The sequence below is a fragment of the Ascaphus truei genome, unplaced genomic scaffold (genome assembly GCF_040206685.1).
Source record: "Ascaphus truei isolate aAscTru1 unplaced genomic scaffold, aAscTru1.hap1 HAP1_SCAFFOLD_378, whole genome shotgun sequence".
Classification (NCBI taxonomy): domain Eukaryota; kingdom Metazoa; phylum Chordata; class Amphibia; order Anura; family Ascaphidae; genus Ascaphus; species Ascaphus truei.
The window spans coordinates 271,666-293,673 of NW_027456709.1; positions in this window are offsets into that span (position 1 = coordinate 271,666).

The following is a 22,008-nucleotide window of genomic DNA, read 5'->3' on the forward strand; positions in this document are numbered from 1 at the left end:
GCCTGATAGGAACCAGATGCGAAAGTTTGATCTATGAAGTTCTCTCCGGCACCTGAAATCGAAGAAAGCAAGCGTAGATTCTTGAGATCCCTCCCCAAAGAGTGTAATGGGGACAAGAATGCGAGATGGATTGTCAGTAGAAATAGGGGAGAGAAAAAGCGTTCCCAATGAGCCTCCCCCAGGACTCATGGGAGCTTTGCGTTTCCCGACTTTTGGGGACAAAATGTCCAGAAACACCACAGTAAAGACAAAGGCTAGCATTTTTGAGATGTAATTTCTCAGATTTGGAAAGACTAGTACCCCCTAATTGCATAGGTTCGGATGTGTCCGGGATGGAAACCTCAGTGGAGCTCACCTGACCAGGACTGAACCTTCTCTGAACGTCTCTCAAGGAGGCGACGATCCACCTTGATACAGACAGCAATTAGTTCCTCCAAATCGGTGGGACGATCGTAGGCTGCCAATTCATCCTTTAAAGTTTTTTTTAAACCCTGCCAGAAGACTGCAGCCAGGGCTACGTCGTTCCAGTCGGTCTCGGCAGCAATAGTCCTAAACTCAAGAGCGTATTTGGCGACCGAACAACAGCGTTGGGAAACATGAAAAAGTGCAGAGGAAGCACATACCTTGCGACTGGGTGTATCAAACACCTTCCAGAATTCCTGGGCAAAGTCTCCGATATCCTGTGTGAGGTCGGATCTTCGCTCCCAGATGGGAGATGCCCAGGCAAGAGCGTCATCTACACGGAGAGAAAAAATTTACGCCACCTTGGCGTGGGGTGCAGTAAAGCGTGAAGGGTTAATTTCAAATTGTATAAAGCATTGATTAAAAAAAAAACAACATTCATGAGGGTCGCCCCCATAATGGTTGGGGGTATGTAAGCGAGGTTCATGAGAGAAAGGCAAAGCTGGAGTAGTGGGAATATCAGGAGCAGCAGGCACAAGAGGGGAATGCGGTTCCTGTAAGGCACGAGAAAGGGTGTGAAAATCCTCCTGAAGGGAGAGCATGGTTTGCTAGTTACCCACAATTTTTTACTCTCCCTCTGGTGGAATCCCAACAAACCCGCTTGGGTTCTACATTTTCGGATACCATCCTAGAATGTAACCTGACAAAACAAGATAACACTTCACATAATTAATATCACATTATTATGCATGATATACATTCTCTGTGAATACATATATGGTTGCCATACTGAAACACAGGTTCCTCCCAACATGGAGAACCCTTTTATCAATAATAGTGCTCCGGTTCTGGCTTTTTTCTAGTGCTCCAGTACTGTCGGGCACTGTTACTGAAAATACCCTCTTATTGTGGTCTGTGCATAGCATGATCCTAAGGTAGTTAGGTAGCTTGCGTGTATGCGCAGGACTCTTCCTACCTCAGCGGGGTCGAAGTTTGTGTGGCTGAGCATACTGTAACACGTAGCTCACTACAAACTAAGCGCGATCGCGGTGCTGAGGTAGGGGATTGGTTAACGCCGACCCACAGCCACACGGGCGCGCCTAGGATGTAGAGTAGTCATTCAAACCAGGTAGGGATTACGGATTGGAGAATGGTTAAAGTACTTGCCAGGTTGAGGAGCGGAGAGTTGTGGATCGTCGGGGTGCGTAGCCAGGTTCCGGATAGGAGAGTATCGGATCGTAGGAGTACTTAGCCAAGGTCAGGACTGGAGACAGGAGAATGGTCGTAGAAGCGGATCAGGAGTGGAGAGAAGCGGAGTCCAAGATACTAGCAGGGTTCAGGCAACAAGAGGTTAACAGGCAGGCAAGGGAAGGCAAGGTCTCAGGAACAAGGATGTAGCAAGGCACAGTGTCACACTCAGTCATATGCTCAGCAATGATAGAGAGCAGACTGAAGCTATATATAGGAGGAGCCTCTAATAGCCAGCCAGGGCGGAACCAGAAAGTAAGCCAATAGGCTGCTGGTGCACACAGGTGTGCCCTATGATTCAGCCTAATCTGGGTCAGGGGGCGGAGCTTGGAGCGAGTGTCACTCCCATGCCGATTCTTGAGGCAAGAGGGGGCGGGACCAATCCCGCGCCGACCTGCGCACCTCACGGAGGTCAGGGGCAGAGCCGAGAATATGTGTCATTCCCATGGTGGTCCTGACTTTCCCCAGAGTGGGGGCAGGGCTTGACTCGAGCTTCAGCACGGAGGCTGGCCGAAAGCACCCATCGTGCGACAGAGGTGGGGGCGGGATCCGAATCAGCGGGCGGGGGATCAGGACGCACAACGTCCGCGCGCGTACTGGGACCACAAATCCGCGCATCCTGGGTATCCGTCACGGAAGGCTTGTTGGGGTGAGGAGACGGTCTGCGACCGCCAGGATGGCGAATCCTCACACCTCGGAAAGAAGGATACATGGATGGATTCCATGCAAATGTAGATCCTTATATAGTGAATTTACAGTTGTTAGACTCATAATGTTCTGAAATATACAGTACCGACACACTTTATTCGAGTGTGGTCGGTACCGCAAGCCGGGAAATCTCCCGGCTTGCTAGTGGCCGCCCCTCGGCGTGCCGCGCGTCATAGACGCGCGGTCACGCGTCTTTGGGAGCGTGCGCCCCCTGCACGCGCGTCCAGGGGCTCCCCGAGGGAGCCCTGGTGTCCCGCGATCGCGGGACAGCGGCAGGGGGTTCCGGGGGACCCGGCGGACCCGGCAGCGGTAGGGAGAGCGCCCCGATCGGAGGGCGCTCTTCCGCTGCTTCGGCGCGCGCCCGTCACTCTCGGGCGCGCGCCAGGCTACTGCTGCGGCAGAGAACGGGCAAATGCTCGAATAAACTCTGCCGCAGCAGTAACAAGGGCTGAGTACAAATATATTATTTGTAGTATTTGTCACTTCTTGTCATTGATTTAATGGTTTATGCAGTGTGCTAATAAATAATGATATTAGTGTATATGTATTATTGGTAAGATAAACCGATGTTGAATGAGGAACAGCAGTTACACTCATATTTCTAATACTGTAAATTTCATATTTTGCATTATGTAGGATAAAATGGCAGAGAGATTGTTCAAATGTTGGCATCTTCATTTTCAATCTATCTCTTGCGTATCAAGACCCAAAATTAGGTTATCTTACAGGCAAGAAGTTACTGTCCCTGTGCTATTTACTGTCAAACAGTTGTCTAAAATACATTTTGCTACCCTCCCTTATACTGTAGGTGGGGGATTGTATAAGAAAATTACTTCTCACAAAGTGAAGTACTTAAATGTTCCAGCTCCTCATCATACAAAGAGTCAGTCACATTGGTGACGTTCAGTCTACCTCTCTTCCGAGAGTGGTACAGGATGGTGAACGTGCACTGGGAGACATTGTTCATGAACTGGTGGAAGTTATCATTGGCGATGTATATGGGGTGAACCTCTGTCACCACACTCTTGAAAAACCCTGAAAGTAGCAGGAGATACAACCAGTTGTAGTGGTCTCTTCCACCTCTTGAGAAGATCCCAACTTTATGTGCATCCTTGGCCATTTACTCAGCTCAGTCAGCTACCCCTGAGAAAAGACAAAAACAGAGTAACAGCCACGTGAATAGAATGGCAACAACCTCCTAGATACAAGTGGTATTTATGTTGCAGGTCACTATCCAAATCTCATCTGTTTTATAGGGTAAGAAAACCCAGTCATCCAGTCCTGACATCCAGGATTGGAAGGTATGATTTGACATGTTTGTCCATCCCACCAATAACTAAGGAAGAACACATTTGCAGGTTCAAAATCCAAAACTCCCCAAACCTGAACCTGAACCATCTCCATTGGTCACTAACATCTGCAGCTCTGTCTGATGCTTCCTGTATGGTGCTGACCCCGCCTCCTCTAACATCAGGATCCAATCAGCAGGGGAAGCAGGATACACAGGATGTCTGATTGGCAGCTAACCCATGCAGACCCTACAATTTTCCCCTCTATTTCTTTGTCCAGTGTCGGTTTTCTGACCACTTCTGTGAGATGCCATATTGCATACCTACCCAGTGGGAGATTTGTCCATTACTACGGTGTATGGTGCATATACCTGCTGGTAACAGGAGGGCTGAGTCTTCCGCCGATGGTAGTGGGGACACAGGGCAAGGCTTCTCGGGTTCAAACCCCACATATCTCTTTAGCAGTGCAGCGCCTCCATCGACCGTAGGCTCCATTAACTGAAGGTGATCTCCCACGGTAGAACTTATTACCTCTCCCCCGAGTAAGGTCATACACCAGGCAGGTGGTATATAACAACAGGAACAGTGTATTATATTCTGTACAGCACAGTTACATGGCAGGCATCTGCCGATGCAGTACTCTCAGCTGTCACTGAATTATGGTCCCTGAACCGCCACTACAGGCCAAGGGCACCCGCAGCCGTCCTAGCCCTTCCCCACCTCCCTAGCAGATACAGATGTATGATCCACACTCACTCTCCCCCGGAGGGAAGAGTACAAGGGAAGGCCCCAATCTCAGGCTACCAGTTGTGTGACCTGTCTTCCTCAGTGGGGAAGGACACTCTACAAATTTAGAGCAGTCCGGCCTTTAAGTACTGCCAGGAGGAGGGCACCAAGTCTTGCTCATGATTGGTCATGCCCAGGCATGATGTCACCGCCTCCTACTGTCACTCAAATGCAGCTCCTCGGAGGGGGAAAACCTCATATCAACTACTGGCAACCTGATTGTACCAGGGTTTACTGCCAGCCCAAGGGAAGAATAGTAGTCATTAGGTAGCCTGGCTACACTCTCCCTCTGGTGGAATCCCAACAAACCCGCTTGGGTTCTACATTTTCGGGTACCATCCTAGAATGTAACCTGACAAAACAAGATAACACTTCACATAATTAATATCACATTATTATGCATGATATACATTCCCTGTGAATACATATACATCCACAAAATGGTTGCCATACTGAAACACAGGTTCCTCCCAACATGGAGAACCATTTTATCAATAATAGTGCTCCGGTTCTGGGGTTTTTCTAGTGCTCCAGTACTGTCGGGCACTGTTACTGAAAATACCCTCTTATTGTGGTCTGTGCATAGCATGATCCACCTGGCTCAAAGCAAGAGTATAACGATATTTGTGGTAGCATACTGAACACCCACAACAGGCAATACTTTAGGCATGGATGCTATGGGTCTGGGGGCATTCTCCTGGGCTGTCATCCCTCCTTCTGCACTATACCAATTCTTGTTGGAGACCTCAGAATCCCAGTTCTCTCTAGAACTATTGGACCCCCAATTACCTCAGAACTATCAATATCCCATCCAGGAATCTTGTGAAGCATCTCGTCCATTTCCCATGTAGACAGAGTAGGCGATCCTCCTAACCCCTCATACGACTGGTACCCCACCATGATCTCACTGTCCCAGGGCGGTTTGGGCATAGGCCTATGAGCCATTAGCTATTTCTGATAACGGGCCAGAAAAGCAGAAGTGAGAACATCCGGCCGCAACGAAGGACTATAAGTCTCAGGGGCCAATGCCATATTGGCCACGGCAGCAGCTGCTTGTTTACGGGCCAAACATTCATTCATGGATTAGATAAAGGCAACAGTTCCTTTCACCGGAGCTATAGTGGTACTCACCGAAGCGGGAATCGAAGGCTTCTCATCCGCCCCAGCGATCACCATAGCAGTGGCTTCATTGCCAGAAGATATCGCAGGATCCTGCTGTAAGTCCAGGACCCACACCTGAAGGGCATCAACATCTGGCCGCAGCGTAGGGGTGCTGTCTTTGCCTTTGTCAGCTTCTGCCACATGGACATCGGCACCGGAAGGTACCTCCATCTGTACCGGAGAATCCCTGGATCGGCTTCTGGACACCTCCACGAGGGGTAGGCTCATCCGCCTTTCAGGTCTCATGGCCGTGGGTACTGTTGCAGGACTCCCCTGTCTCTCGGAGCCATTAGAACTGTTCTGTTCCTCCACAGCGTCGGTTGGCGTATTCAAAACAGGAGTCACAATTCTTATGGGAATCCATTTCCTGTGGTCTCTGCGGCATATAGATTGCAGTCTACCAAGAGTAGGTTGTACTCTTAGGTAGGTTGTACCTACTCTTAGTCTCAAACAAGCAGAGCCAGTACAACCAACCTCACACTGAAGAGACCCACAAGGTCGAAACAGTCTGTCTGTGAGTGGGTTTACTGGCTTTGCATCTCATCCCAGGCTATGTTTAAAAGCTGTTTAAAGCAGCTTGGCTTAAGAGTTGTTCATGTAATGTGAGCTTGAGACAAAAGGTGGCACTATGTTCTCATTTGAATGTCATTTCCCAGAATCCCTTGCTGCAGTGGAAGTGCTGTGTGCTAGGTGATAATGGTGAAAGGCGTGGCTGCAGACCTGTCTAAGACATGCAAATGAGCATACAGTAATATTTCAATTTGCTATATGCTTTACTGTCGCAGATTTTTGTCACTTTTTTTACTCACCATAACTTAACTAAGTATGGTAAAACCCATCCTCATTGCTTCATTTTTGCATAGACAGTGTAACCAACCCCACACTGATGAGACCCATTGAGGTCGAAATGGCTGTCTGTGGGTGGGTTTACTGGCTATGCATCTTAACCCTGGTTGTGCTTAAAGCTGTGACCATGCAGCAAGCTTAAGCCTATAGGCAACCATGTTTAAAATGGTTTTGAAGCAAAAAGTGGCACTGTGTTCTCATTTGCATGTCATTTCCCAGAATCCCTTGCTGCAGTGCAAGTGCTGTGTGGTGGGTGATAATGGTGAAAGGCGGGGTTGCAGACCTGTCTAAGACATGCAAATGAGCATACAGTAATATTTCCATTTGCTATATGCTTTGCTGTGGAGGGGTTGTCACTTTTTTTACTCACCATAACTTAACTAAGTATATACACATATACATATACACAGTGGTCGACAAATCACCAAAAAATCTACTTGCCGAACAAAAAAATCTACTCGCCACCTAGTACCACACGTGTGCTGCTTGGGCCAATAGGAGCTCGCCACGATGTTACATCCACTCGCCCTGGGCGTGCAAATGTATAGGTTTGTCGAACACTGCATATACATATACACCTAGACACACATACATACATACATACATACATACATACATACATATACATATATATATATATATATATATATATATATATATATATATATATATATATATATATATATACACACACACACACACACACACACACACACATATATACATACATGCATACATAGTATATGGATTTGAGACAAAATGTGACACTGTGTGCTCATTTCCATGTCATTTCCCAGAATCACTTGCTGCAGAGTTGCAGACCTGTCCAAGATGTGAATGTGCTCACAAAAGATTATATATATATATATATATATATATATATATATATATATATATATATAAAATAGAAGAAAAAAGCGCCCAATCCTAGTGCATTACTGTGCAAAAAATGGTTTAATTCCCAATAAAAGGCTCATAAAATGAACTCACAAACATAAAAGATAAAAAAGCATTGTATGAGTAATACTCATGCTCCAAAGAATCTTTAAGCGCTGCTGCTCTGCTACTCTGCTCCGTGACACCACTGCAACCAGTATAGCCCTCGTGTATCTCTGCCAGCAGGAACTCACGTCATCAGTCTCCTCACAGTATTCTTTCCCTGGGAACACACCTCCAGATAGTTTAGGTTCCCACCGGGGACAATGTTTGCGGCGGAACGAACAGATGACGTCACGCCGTGCACGGAGATGGCAAGCAGGAGAAAGTCAGGCAGAACTCATAAATCAATGCTGCAGGAATCCACAGCACACCTGGCCCTACGTGTTTCAACAGCTAAACTGTTTTCATCAGGGGATGGACTATGGGTGTGCTAGACACATATATATACACCCACACATCCAATTAGCTATGCAAAGATAGATTAAAAAATCAGGTGTAAACAATTAGCATAATGAGAATGAATCTGATACCCCCACATAAGAAAAACATATGCAGCTGTAGATTTAAACCATAACAATCTTAATCTTACACAGAATAAACTTGTAAATAATGTATAATACATAAAATTACTACGCTTGCAATTGTCAAAATATTTCTGAGGTAAACAGTCCATAAAATATCTATATATAATAAATATCTGAAATCAACTGAGTGAACAGTGAAAAAAACATTGCAATGTTATCAATAATTAGCTTGAGGAGAATGGACTTCATAATAATACTAGATCTATAATCTATATAAAAATAAAAAGAAAATTATAAAAAAATATATAAAATAAAAGGAAAAATGAATATAAATATAACCTAAAATAGACAAAATCAACAATGAATCAAAATTTTATAACTATATATGCATTTGGTGAACGTATTGATTGCACAGTTAAATATTATTATTGTCATTTAGGTTTTTTATATATTTATACATTTTCTGATTATTTATTATTATACTATTGCTGTCACACCATACCCAAGCGCAGTCCTTTTCTGTATATATATATATATATATATATATATATATATATATATATATATATATATATATATATAGATTATATTATATATAGATACATATACACACAAAAACAAAGCAGCGCTAACACATACAGGTCATGCACTAATACACTTATCTCTAAGTACCAGGTACAAATCCCAGAGTTCAGTCCATCAAACACAAGTCCAGTGAAAAAGGGTATTGATTAGAAAAACAAAGGGGAAAGATTCCCAATAGCCAGATCCAATCCAAATTGTAGGAGGGGGGCTGCTCATCCACAGGAGAATCATTCCCAAACCAGTACTGTATAGAAAAAAGAGTGAAAAAGCACTCTACCTAGTACAGTATCTTATGATGCAGCTGAAATAAAATGTATTTAAATAAATGTAAGGTAGATGACTCTGTCTGCGGTCGTTTCTGCTGTGTGTGAGCGATCCAGCAGCAGGTCTAAAGGCAACTGGCTTTCAGTGGGTATACATAAAGGTCTCCCCCATCCATCTCAGCTGATCTGTACCAGGAGTCTGTGTGTAAAGATACCTTTACGTGAATTTTACTCGTTATGTCTTGTAAGTGTGTATTATCTACCTTACATTTATTTAAATACATGTAATTTCATCTGCATTATAAGATAATGCACTAGGGGAGTGCGCTTTTTTCTCTTTTTTTCTATACACATATATATACACACACACACACACACACAAAACACTAGACCTGCTGGTCAGATACATTACAAAATGTAATGAACAAAACGGTAATATGTAACCACCGGGATCTCAGTGCAGTTTTGGGGAACAAAATTAGCCGACAAATTGGTTCACAGCCATTATTTGTCTCCGGTTACTAAACCCCTTTCTTTTCTATCCAATGTTAGAAAGGGGATTCTCCAATTTGCAAAAATAGATAGATAAATAATGTAGATAACTAAATATATATACAAAGGCGCACTGTATATTTATATATAAAAATGATTACTAGTTCAGATTTCGAAAAAAAATATTCTATAATTTTTTCTAAATACCAAAACCCAATTTTTAGAGGCTCATCCTCATTAATAAGCATTTCTCTAAACGCAAAGAGAAAGAAAAACACACACACACACACAAACACACACACACACACACACACACACACACACACATATATTTTTTTTAAAAACCTACACCAGAGCTTCGTGGTCTGCGGTTAAAGATTGTACTCCTACAGATAGGCTTATTTTATTTACTATCTTGTAAGTAGAATCAGTGCTTATGCTGTGAAAGTCCAGAATATACTTACTTCACCATATTGGCTTCTTCTCTTTATTTTTAGATATACTACACCCTCATCCTCTACAGTTGGACATTTGGACTATTTACACCAGTGTTTATTATTTTAAACACATTGTATTGGTTTGCGCTGTTTGTTATATATATGTTGTAGAAGGTGACCTAGGTGCACAAGAAAAGGGGAAAAAAGAAGGCGGGACACAGAGTAGTATATCTGTGCAATTGAAATTACAGTGGCGACAACCTTTATTCTAAATCGGCTAGATCCGCGAATTTCAGATTATCCCGGTTATGTGCGGATTTGTGTCGTTTTCGCCCGGAGTGAACTGCGTTATTTTCGCGCTAAAAAAAAAATAGAAGAATAGAAATACACAAACTGTACTGTATTGTATGTACTGGCACTGTATACTGTAGAAGACACATAATGTATGTGATACATGTAGAATAAATGCATAGTTTAAATTTTTTCGGGTTTATTACACAGTTTACTGTACTGTATATAAAAAGTATTGTACAGTATACTGTACGGCCGGAAAACATCAGCATACTATTTCAGGTACAGTATTCTATCCTAATCAATAACAACGGCAACTAAACTGTAGACTCCGGTACGTGGGTTTTTAAATCCGATTCAGCAATATGCAGGCATTGTTACACAAAGCGATATTATCCATCAAAATCCCTCCATTAGCCGTTTTCTTTTCTGAGGAAAAACAAAAAGAAAAGTTTTACTGTAATGGTCTAAAGAAGTTCCCAGCCAGTCCCACCAATAATTTTCTCCTGTTCACATGCGCATGCATGCGCCTACCGCGATGACACGCATATGCGTTTCAAGAAGGTTCTATTGCGCTTGCGCCTAGCGTTCCACCAATTGTTCAGTATCTGCAGTACAGTACTGTAGAAGCCGCTCAGCCAATGATAATTGCTTACAGGAGAATCGCTTGACTTTGGAATCGCACCGATATTGATACTGTATTGTCAAAATAAAAAAACCACAGAAAATAATACGGCAACAATACTCACCATAGTATTTCCCATTCAGCTGAAGCCGGCGCCGGTCCACTGCCAGTCCAGCGTTCTTGATCATCCACGTCGATAGTTTGCAGTGGGACTAGTCCACCTGTAGTCAGCTGATGAGGCTGGAAATTGCTTAGTTACATGCAAGCTTGAGCGAAACTGCACGCGAAATCCGGCTCAGGCTCAGGGTTGTTACTGACGGCATTGGAAGCCGGTGCTGGTGCATTGCTTGGCAGAGACTGTCGTTTCTTAGTTGGTTTTAACACGACCCTTCGCCTTTTGCCGTCATCATGATCATAGATACAGGAAAAAGCCGGTGATACACACCAATACCCTCCAACAAATTGTGGCTCAATACGATAAAAACAGGGATCGCTACATAACCTTTTCCTTATTGCACGCTTCCACGTATGAGGAGTTGGAGAAAATTTGTAAAAGTCATAGTTTTCGATAAAATACTGATAAATTTGAACAACTGTTGCCATCTTATCCTCTGTTGCATTAATCGCGGCCCATATCAAATACGCGTAACTTCTGTCGGGTTTTTGGAAAGCGGGCTGCACTTGAACACTCATGGCGGGCGGGTCTCTAGAGAATACTGTAACCGAAACTGGTCTTTGTCTTTCTTTAATATGAAAAGCCTAAATTGATACATTTTTGCAACCTCTTTCTTCAGTCTCAAGGCCAAGTTACAATAGCACACTGTGGTATCTTTTTTAAACGAAACACCTGCAAGTCGACACATTACTGAAGCGCATGCGCATTACAATTCATGAATATCTGCCATCTGGCGGACACGCGAAGAATTGCAGCCTATTCGCATTCCAGGAAAATGCCAGGGAAAACCCGGTGATTTGTTAGAATAAAAGCTGCCGCAGCAGTAAAGTGCTTTATATTGCACTTGCACGAAGATGAGTATATTTAGAACTTTGATCCAATATTGTGGATCAGGAACATTTGCAAGAATATTCTTCTCCAGCAACCTACTGTAATGAACGCAATTTCTTATTCTTGGGTCTTCTTACAAGTACAGTAGGTCAGAATCTTTGGGATACTCGAATTTCCAAAAGTTTTCCAAAGCAAAAAATCTAATTTAATACTGGACAAGGATGGTTAGTATAATACTATCTATTTTAAGAAAAAAACACCTAATTGGTGTAATAAAAAACCTCACTATTTGGTGAGAATAAAATGGAATATGCTAGATATCACACACTAATCGGAACCTCTGAACAATACAATCTCAAACCCAACAGAATGCTATTAATGGGTATTGGCTATTACTTAATGCTATTAATGGGTATTGGCTATTACTTAATGCTATTAATGGGTATTGGCTATTACTTAATGCTATTAATGTGTATTGAAACAGTCTCCTGTTAGTCTGTTAACAAGCTTAGCCTGTTTATTGAGTCTGAATCAGAGCCTCACATAGTAACACAGTTCGTGAGGGGAAGCACACTATTGTACTGTATAGCGGAGTGGGATTAATCTCACCACTGGGTTCCCCTTCTGGGAGCAATCACCCACGTTCTTGTGGGAGATAATGCACGTTGTATGACTCTCAACTCTTAGGCCTTGCCCCCGCTGCCTACTACAGCGCCCGCTGTGGCGGACGCTGCACGGACGAGAGCCCTCCCCTCAATGGCGCCGGGCCCACTGCAAGGGAGGGCCGCAGCGCTGGGGCGAGAGTTGCTCCTGCTCTCAATAGAATTGAGAGCAGGACTCACGATGAGCGATACGGCACACCCCCCGGCGGTTCAGCCAATGACGGCGAACCTGCGGGTGATGTCATGGCCATGCCCCCGTCACTCCCCCGCCACGCCTCCCCCCCCCCGGTCTCTCTTCCTGCAGTGAGCTGCAGACCAGGGAATCGGCTGCACGTGCTGCCAATCTCGCGGGCGGGCGTTGCAGCGGAGTTACTGGGGCCTTAGCCTTAGATTACCAGTCTCTGTGGTCTGAATCTTCGTTGGTAACTTTGGGCATCCGTGTTTTCTATGTATATCCACGCTTCCACGTTACCAGATTCTCAGTCTGTGTACCGTCTGATCTCTCCACCGACTGTGTCATGTCCTCCCGCATCACTCCACTCTCGCAAGATTTCTCCACTGTTCAACTTGGAAAACAGCTCCTTCTCTATGTGTTGTCCGGTCTCCGTCTGTGTCGCCTCCTGGCTACTAGCTCCAATGACATCACCCTACGCCTTTCACCTTGGCGGCATCTTCGTGGGTTAAGCATTGAGATGCACAGTAGCTGGGTCAATCACTTGTGTGCTTGTACGAAGCACGGATTAATCAGGCAGCGAAACGTGCGCGTTGGGGCTCTCCCTTGTCTGTACTCCTCAGCATCTCATGGGTAGCTACACCATCTCCTCTGTGGGCCGTTCGGGGAACTAATGAACTTTGTGATCCTGCGATACACACCAGTACCAGCACACACTGGTGACTCACCCAGCTACTATGCATCTCAATGCTTGGTTTAGGCTAAAATAAAATTTCTTTTGTTACACTTCCATCTATGTTCGTGTGCTATTTAAAGGTTGCTTTCCCTCTGTTGTTTATATATATATATATATATATATATATATATATATATTTATTTATATATATATATATTATATATATATACCATAATACTGAGTTAAGTTATGGTGAGTAAAAAAAAGTGACAAAAACCCTCCACAGGAAAGCAAATATGCAAATACAACTGTATGCTCATCTGCATGTCTTAGGCAGTATTATGGTATAGCCTATCCCATAGCCTCTTTGCATACCCAGTTAAAATCAACCCCACACTGATGAGACCCATTAAGGTTGAAACATCTGTCTGTGGGAGGTTTTCTGGGTATGCACCTTAACCCTGGCTGTGCTCAAAGCTGTGACCATGCAGCAAGCTTAAGCCTATAGGGAACCATGTTAAAAATGGTTTTTGAGGCAAAAAGTGACACTGTGTGCTCATTTGCATGTCATTTCCCAGAATCCCTTGCTGCAGTGGAAGTGCTGTATGCTGGGTGATAATGGGGAAAGGCGGGGTTGCAGACCTGCCTAAGACATGCAGATGAGCATACAGTTGTATTTGCATATATATATATTGTTACACTTTAATCTATGTCCGTGTGCTTTCTACAAGGTTGCTTTCTCTCAGTTGCTTATATATATATATATATATATATATATATAAAAGAAAAGAAAGTAGCGCCAAAAGGTATTCAATTACTGCACCGACACACTTTATTCGAGCAAATACCCAGTATGTACCTGGCAGATACCTGGAATGCGCCGCTCCTCACCTCTGACAAGCCCCGTTGCGTTTCCCTTCCCAGCCTGGGTTCATGCCTGGCTGACGGGCGGCTGATCTGTTAAATGATAATGATTAGGATTTAATAGGCTGCAATGCTTCGCGTGTCTACCAGATGGCATAAATTCATGAATTGTAATGCAGTATAAATATATATACTGTGCAGTATTGCAGCCAGCGGGAATAAAATGCTTCAATCCCTGCCTGGAAAATACCTCAATGCACTCGGGCAGAAAACAGTCACAAACCTCAATACACCCGGGTATACCCGAATTCGTGGGACTAGCCGAGCTCGAATAAAGTGTGTCGCCAGTGTATAAACCAAATAATGACAATAAATGTTATTAAATAATTACCCTAAAAAATTGATAAGCATTAATAATAATATACTGTAAACAGCATTATACTTAAACAAACATATGGATACACAAGATAACAAAATCAAAGTCCAATGTTCAAACCCTAGGATGAGTCCTGACAGATAGCACCAGAAAAATATACAGAATCCAGGGGTCCACAGCAGCTCTCACATGGAGGGACAGCGCTGTTTGAGAGACTATTTCCAGCGAATCTTGGACTCCCTGCTGCGGTTTGGACTTGCCTTGGTGGTGATAATAAATCACATACTGCTTTTAATTAACCTTTACTTTCTGAGTGTTTTTAATCCCCCCTTCCACCCTTCCCTATTATTAAATGTTACAGTGTTACACTATGGGGCGTGCGCTCTCTTTTTTGTTTTTCATATATATATATATATATATATATACACACACACACACACACACACACACACACACACACACACACACACACACATATATATAAATATATATATATATATATATATATATATACATATATATATATATATATATACACAGTGTTCGACAAATCACCCAAAAATCTACTCGCCCAACCAAAAAATCTACTAGCCACCTAGCCCCTCCCCCAGCCTGCCATTAGTCCCGCCCGTAGCACCACCCCCACTTTTAAAAAAAGGCGTAATTGCTACTAAGAAGTGAGTGTGTGACTAGTCGGGTGGGTGAGTGTGTGACTAGTCAGGTGGGTGAATGTGTGAGTGGTGGGTGAGTGTGTGAGTAGGGGGTGAGTGTTGTAAGTAGGGGGTGAGTGTGTGAGTAGGGGGTGGGAGGGTTAGTAGGGGGTGGGAGGGTGACAAGGTGGGAGGGTGACTAGGTGGGAGGGTGACTGGGTGGGAGGGTGACTGGTTGGGTGGGTTGACTAGGTGGGAGGGTTGACTAGGTGGGAGGGTTGACTAGGTGGGAGGGTTGACTAGGTGGGAGGGTGACTAGGTGGGAGGGTGACTAGGTGGGAGGGTGAGTAGGTGGGAGGGTGAGTAGGTGGGAAGGTGAGTAGGTGAGTAGGTGGGAAGGTGAGTAAGTGAGTAGGTGGGAGGTTGAGTAGGTGGGAGGGTGAGTAGGTGGGAGGGTGAGTAGGTGGCAGGGTGAGTAGGTGGTAGGGTGAGTAGGTGAGTAGGTGGGAGGGTGAGTAGGGGAGTAGGTGGGAGGGTGAGTAGGTGGGAGGGTGAGTAGGTGGGGGTGAGTAGGTGGGGGGGTGAGTAGGTGGGAGGGTGGGGGGTGAGTAGGTGGGAGGGTGGAGGGGGTGAGTAGGTGGGAGGGTGGGGGGATCGAGTAGGTGGAAGGGTGGGGGTGAGTAGGTGGGAGGGTGGGGGGGTGAGTAGGTGGGAGGGTGAGAGGAGTGAGTAGGTTGAGTAGGTGGGAGGGTGAGTGAGTGTGGGTGGGGGGAGGGTGAGGAGGGTGGGGGGGTGAGTGGGGGAGTTGTGGGTTGTGGGTTGTGGGTGGGTAACTGCAGCGTTACATCAGCGCTGCCCCCCGAGAACCCCCAAGCGAGGCCTCCCAACCCCCACACAGAGACAAGGCCACGGCACCCCAGGGACATTGTGAGGCCTCCCAGCCCCCACACATGAGACAGGGCCGCCCTGAGCCTCACTGCACCCGGAAAGAGCACAAGCTGCAGCGATGTCCCACCTCCCCCCCAGGGCACACTCGTTACCTGGCCTGGGCCCTCCCTGTAGTGGGACCTGCGGACGCTCTGGCACAACATGATGGGCCCAGTGGCGGATGGCCTGATTGAGGTGGGGGGGCGGATGCCCGATGGGAGTGGGGGGCGGATGGCCTGATGGGAGGGGGGGTGGATGGCCCAATGGGAGGGGGGGCGGATGGCCCGATGGGAGGGGGCGGATGGCCCGATGGGATGGGTGGCGGATGGCCCGATGGGATGGCCCGATTGGCCCGATGGGAGGGGGGCGGATGGCCCAATGGGAGGGGAGGCGGATGGCCCGATGGTGGGGGTGGGGGCGATAGATGGCCATGCAGGGGCCTGTGGCAGACAGAGGCGCGGAAGGGGCTGGCTACCGGAAGGGGGAGGAGTGAAAGTGCTGATGAGGGGAAGTATTACTGAGAGGCGGGGGACTAGCGAAGGCACTGCTCAGAGAGCCGGAGGCAGGGTAATCTCCCCAAACAACAGGAACCCGAGGAATTTCCATCGCTTTATCCAAAATCACAAGTTTTAGTAGATAGTAGAGTCTGGTAAGGCTTTTTTATGTCATATACCACGGATCAGCACCTTATCCTGGGATATTCCATCCTATGTTTCGGGCTTCCTGGTGCCCATTGAGATATTGTTCCTCTCGATATGTGAGCCAATCAAGATTAAACTATGAACCAAGTCTTGTGATTATGGACCATGTGATGGAAACTCTTTGCGTTTGTTAAAACATGGACATCTTCTTCAGGGACATTCTGCTTTATGCCTCTGGCCTTTTGGTATCTGAGATAACGCACACCTTTATGTGCGAGCCTTACCAGACTCTACTACAGTAGAGGCAACGTTTATTCTAACATTTGCAGTAAACTAGCCGGGTTACATTCTGGGTATGTGCTGGGCATGTGCTGGGTATGTTCTGGGCTAGTTTGAGGCACGTTTAAGGCATTTGTGCATTGACTAACGACACATAGGATTAACACAGCAGGGGTCCCTGGCAGTCCAATTCAGTTTGAATGGGACTGCCAGGGACCCCCGCTGTTAATCTGATAGGCCATTAATCAATGCAGAAATGCTGGGGCTAGTTTAAGGAAAGTTTAAGGCATGTATTCAGAATGTACCTGGGTGTTTCCTGGTTTTTTGGGGGAATTGCCACTGGTTTTTGTTCGAATAAGAGTTGCCTCTACTGTATCTACTAAAACTTGTGAGTTTGGATAAAGCGATGGAAATTCCTCAGGTTTGCTATAACATGGATTTCCATCAAGACAACTTTTTCAAGTAAAGACTATGTGATGGAAGCAATATCCCTGTTTTTTACAATGATGTCCTATCAAGATTTTTTGGAAGTTATAACTCGATGTATTTTCAGTACATTTCATTGGCATACTGTGCTATCCCTATCCTTTTGTCTGAAGAACTCTGGATTATATACATCCACATATGCCAATTTAAGAAAATACAAATTAACATTATGTACCTATATACAGTTTTGTTATGACATTTTTCTGTACTGCACCGACACACTTTATTCGAGCAAATGCCCGATTTGTACCTGGCAGAAACCTGGAATCCGTCGCTGCTCACCTCTTGCATGCTGCGTTGCGTTTGCCTTCCCAGCCACGGTTCATGCCTGGCTGACGGGCGGCTGATCTGTTAAATGATAACGAGAAGAATTTACTAGGCTGCAATGTTTCGTTTGTCCACCAGATGGCATAAACTCATGACTTAAGTAATGTGTGGGCTTTGCAAGTTGTTTCGTTTACAAAAAAAGTTACTTTATCCCAGTACAGTATGCTACAGTATTGTAACTTGTCCTTGAGACTGAAGGAAGAGTTGCAAAAAATGTATCAATTTAGGCTTTACATACAGTACTGTATTAAATAAAGACAAAGATCATTTTCACTTACACTATTCTACAGAGACATGAGTGTTCAAGTGGAGCCCGCTTTCCAAAAACCTGACAGAAGTTATGCTTATTTGATATGGGCCGCTATTAATGCAACAGAGGATAAGATGGCAACAGTTGTTCAAATTTATCAGTATTTTATCGAAAATTATGACTTTTACAGATTTTCGCCAACTCCTCATTTGTGGAAGCATGCAATAAGGAAAAGGTTATGTAGTGACCCCTGTTTTCACCGTATTGAGCCCCAATTTGTTGGAGGGTATTGGTGTGTGTCACAGGGTTTTTCCCGTATCTATGATAATGGAGGCGGCAAAAGGCGAAGGGTCGTGTTAAAACGAAATAAGAAGCGACAGTCCCTGCCAAGCAATGCGCCAGAACCAGAACCAGAACCAGCAGCAGCACCAGCTTATCATCATGGTCCCGCCGTCGGTGACAACTCTGAGATGGATTTCGCAGCCAGTTTTGATGAAGCTTGAATGTACCTAAGCGATTTCCCGCTGACTACAGGTGGGCTAGTCCCTCTGCAAACTATCGACGTGGGTGATGATGAAAGCTGGACTGGAAGTGGGCCGGCGCCGGCGCAAGCTGAATGGGAAATTTAGTAATACTGTACAGTATGGTGAGTACTGTATTTTTGCCGTATTATTTTGGTGGGGCTGGCTGGGTACTTCTTTAGGGGGCTGACCATTACTGTACATTAATACTTTTCATTTTGTTTTTCCTCAGAAAAGAAAATGGCTAATGGGGGGATTTCGATGGATTATATTGTACTGTATGCTGATGTTTTCCGGCCATACAGTATACTGTGTAATAAACCCGAATAAATAAAACTATGCATTTATTCTACAGTACATGTTCAGTAAATTACTGCACATACTGGGGGCGAGATGTGTTTGCAGCAGAGAGAGATTTAATAATATTGTACAGTGAGCAGGGGGTTCCCTGAGCCAGAAATTAATGCTCAGGGACCCCCCCCCCTGCTCCTGATCAATATTATTAAAAATACGGAAAATGCTGCGTCATTACCATAGCGGATAGCCGCTAAGGCAATGAAGGGGTTAACCCACCGTGCCCGCTTTATTGTGTGTAGTGGGGATGGGTGAGGGGGGTATTTGGCCCTTGGTGTGAGTTTAGGACTTGCGGGAGGGGGGGGGGGTTGCGGGTGCACTTAAGCCCTTCACGACCGTAGCAGTTAATACCGCTACGGTCATGAAGGGGTTAAGCCCTCCCGCTACCCCCCCCCCCCCGCAAGCCCTCCCCAACCATCGTTGGGGCGAAAACCCCATTCACCCACCCTCCCGCAACCCACAACAATAAAATACACACAGCAGCCGCCAAAAAATAAATAAATAAATGACAATAAATACATTTGAAATACATTTTTATTGATAGTGTAGATGTGCAGGGGGTCTCCGGAGCTGAACCGCATTGGTTTTAGGTCTGGGGACCCCGTGCCCCCCGAGATACAGGCCCCTTTAGGGGGTGCCGGTATCCCTCTGCGTTTCAAGGTCCCGATCACGTGACCGCGGCCTGTAAACCAAGCAGAGCAGAGGGATACCGGCACCCCCTAAAGGGGCCTGTATCTCGGGGGGCACGGGGTCCCCAGACCTGAAACCTGTGCGCTTCTGCTCTGGAGACCCTCTGCACATGTACACTATCAATAAAATACATACAATATACAGTATAAATAAACACTCGTTCTTTACCTTAGCGTCTATGCGCTATGGTAAAGAAGCATTATTTTAATAATATTGTAAAGTGAGCAGGGGGTTCCCTGAGCCAGAAATTAATGCTCAGGGAACCCCCCCCCCCCTGCTCCTGATCAATATTATTAAAAATACGGAAAATGCTGCGTCATTACCATAGCGGATAGCCGCTAAGGCAATGAAGGGGTTAACCCACCGTGCCCGCTTTATTGTGTGTGGTGGGGATGGGTGAGGGGGGTATTTGGCCCTTGGTGTGAGTTTAGGACTTGCGGGAGGGGGGGGGGGGTTGCGGGTGCACTTAACCCCTTCACGACCGTAGCAGTTAATACCGCTACGGTCATGAAGGGGTTAAGCCCTCCTAAGGGGCCTGTATCTCGAGGGGCACGGGGTCCCCAGACCTGAAACCTGTGCGCTTCTGCTCTGGAGACCCTCTGCACATGTACACTACCAATAAAAATGTATTTCAAATGTATTTATTGTCATTTATTTATTTATTTATTTATATTTATTTATTAATTGTGCTGCTGCAAGTCGTAAACTCACACCAAGGGCCAAACACCCCCCTCACCCCCAATAAAAAAAATTCACGCACAGCAGCCCCACAATTAATAAATAAATCTAAATAAATAAATAAATAAAGACATGAAGAGAAATAAATATATACTGTACAGTATATACTTTGTATATATATATACACTGTATATATATATATATATATATATATATATATATATATATATATATATATATATATATATATATATATATACAGTATACATATATACACTGTGTATATATATATATATATATATATATATATATATATATATATATATATATATATATATATATATATATATATATATCATACAGCTATATTTGTATATATACAGTATATATATATATATATATATATATATATATATATATATACATATATATATATATATATATATATATATATATATATATATATATATATATATATACATACATACATACTGTATGTGAGTGAAAAGAGAAAAAAGTAACCCGTATGGGAGCACTCAGGTATGCAATTGATATATTTGTTTATTTATTTGACACAGTGCAAAAAGGGATGAATAAACAGTACATGATTTAAAAACACTTAAAAAAGAGGCATGGACCCTTAAACACTAATGAACAGCACTAGGGAACGACACACACTGTCAACCCTAAACATGAAAAGGATAGTGACTCAAAAAACACTAGGGAGAATCAAAGTGAATCACAAAGGTTACTGGGTTCAAAGGCACCTATACAACGCTAAGGATAATGCACACTACACACCAAAAGGTAGACTTGTCAAAGTATAAATGACAGTCTCAAAGCATCACACATCTGCATAGGAAAGGTGGTAAGGTGGAATGAAATCCCTAGATGTGTAGAGCAATGAAGTTAATGAATAGCATACAGTATAAAACATAACATTACAATCCACACAGTACATTGCATTTACAGTACATTGTATACTGTAAATGATGCATAGCATTAAATCTATGCACCATATACAGTACTGTACATTCTGCAAATGAATGTTAACAATATAATTGCAAGCTACTCTACCAGTAAATACTGTACAAACACTTCCAAACAAGTCAACTACAGTATTTTAACCAATCAAGTAAACCAAAATCAATATATACTGTAAGTACCAACCAGAAAAGACAATTTAAAACCAAACTAACCCTTACAATACCAAGGATTACATCTATCTAATTGTAAAAAACCTTATACATTATACACAGCATTGTTTAAAACCCCCTTCCCCCCTAATGTTTCTGTTAAGCAGATTACACTGAAGGGAGAGAGATATAAAGGCCTAAAGCCCCTTCCCCCCTAATGTTTGTGTTAAACAGATTACAATGAAGGGAGAGAGATATAAAGGCCTAAAGCCCCTTCCCCCCTAATGTTTGTGTTAAACAGATTACACTGAAGGGAGAGAGATATAAAGGCCTAAAGCCCCTTCCCCCCTAATGTTTGTGTTAAACAGATTACAATGAAGGGAGAGAGATATAAAGGCCTAAAGCCTTACCTGCATTGGTAAACCCTCCCTGCATTGGTAAACCCTCCCTGCATTGATGTCGTGCAGTGTACAGTATGTAAATGTGGGGAGGAGGGGGGCCCAATGTGCATAATGTACTGTGAGGTCTAACCACCCTCACCCCCTACCCACATACTGTACCGTTACCCCCCCCCCATCCTGGCCATGGCCCCTCACACACAGCAGCTCCACAATTAATAAATAAATCTAAATAAATACATGAAGAGAAATAAATATATACTTTATATATAAATGTGAGTTTATAAATAAAATAAAGAATATTATTTCTAGGGGCCCT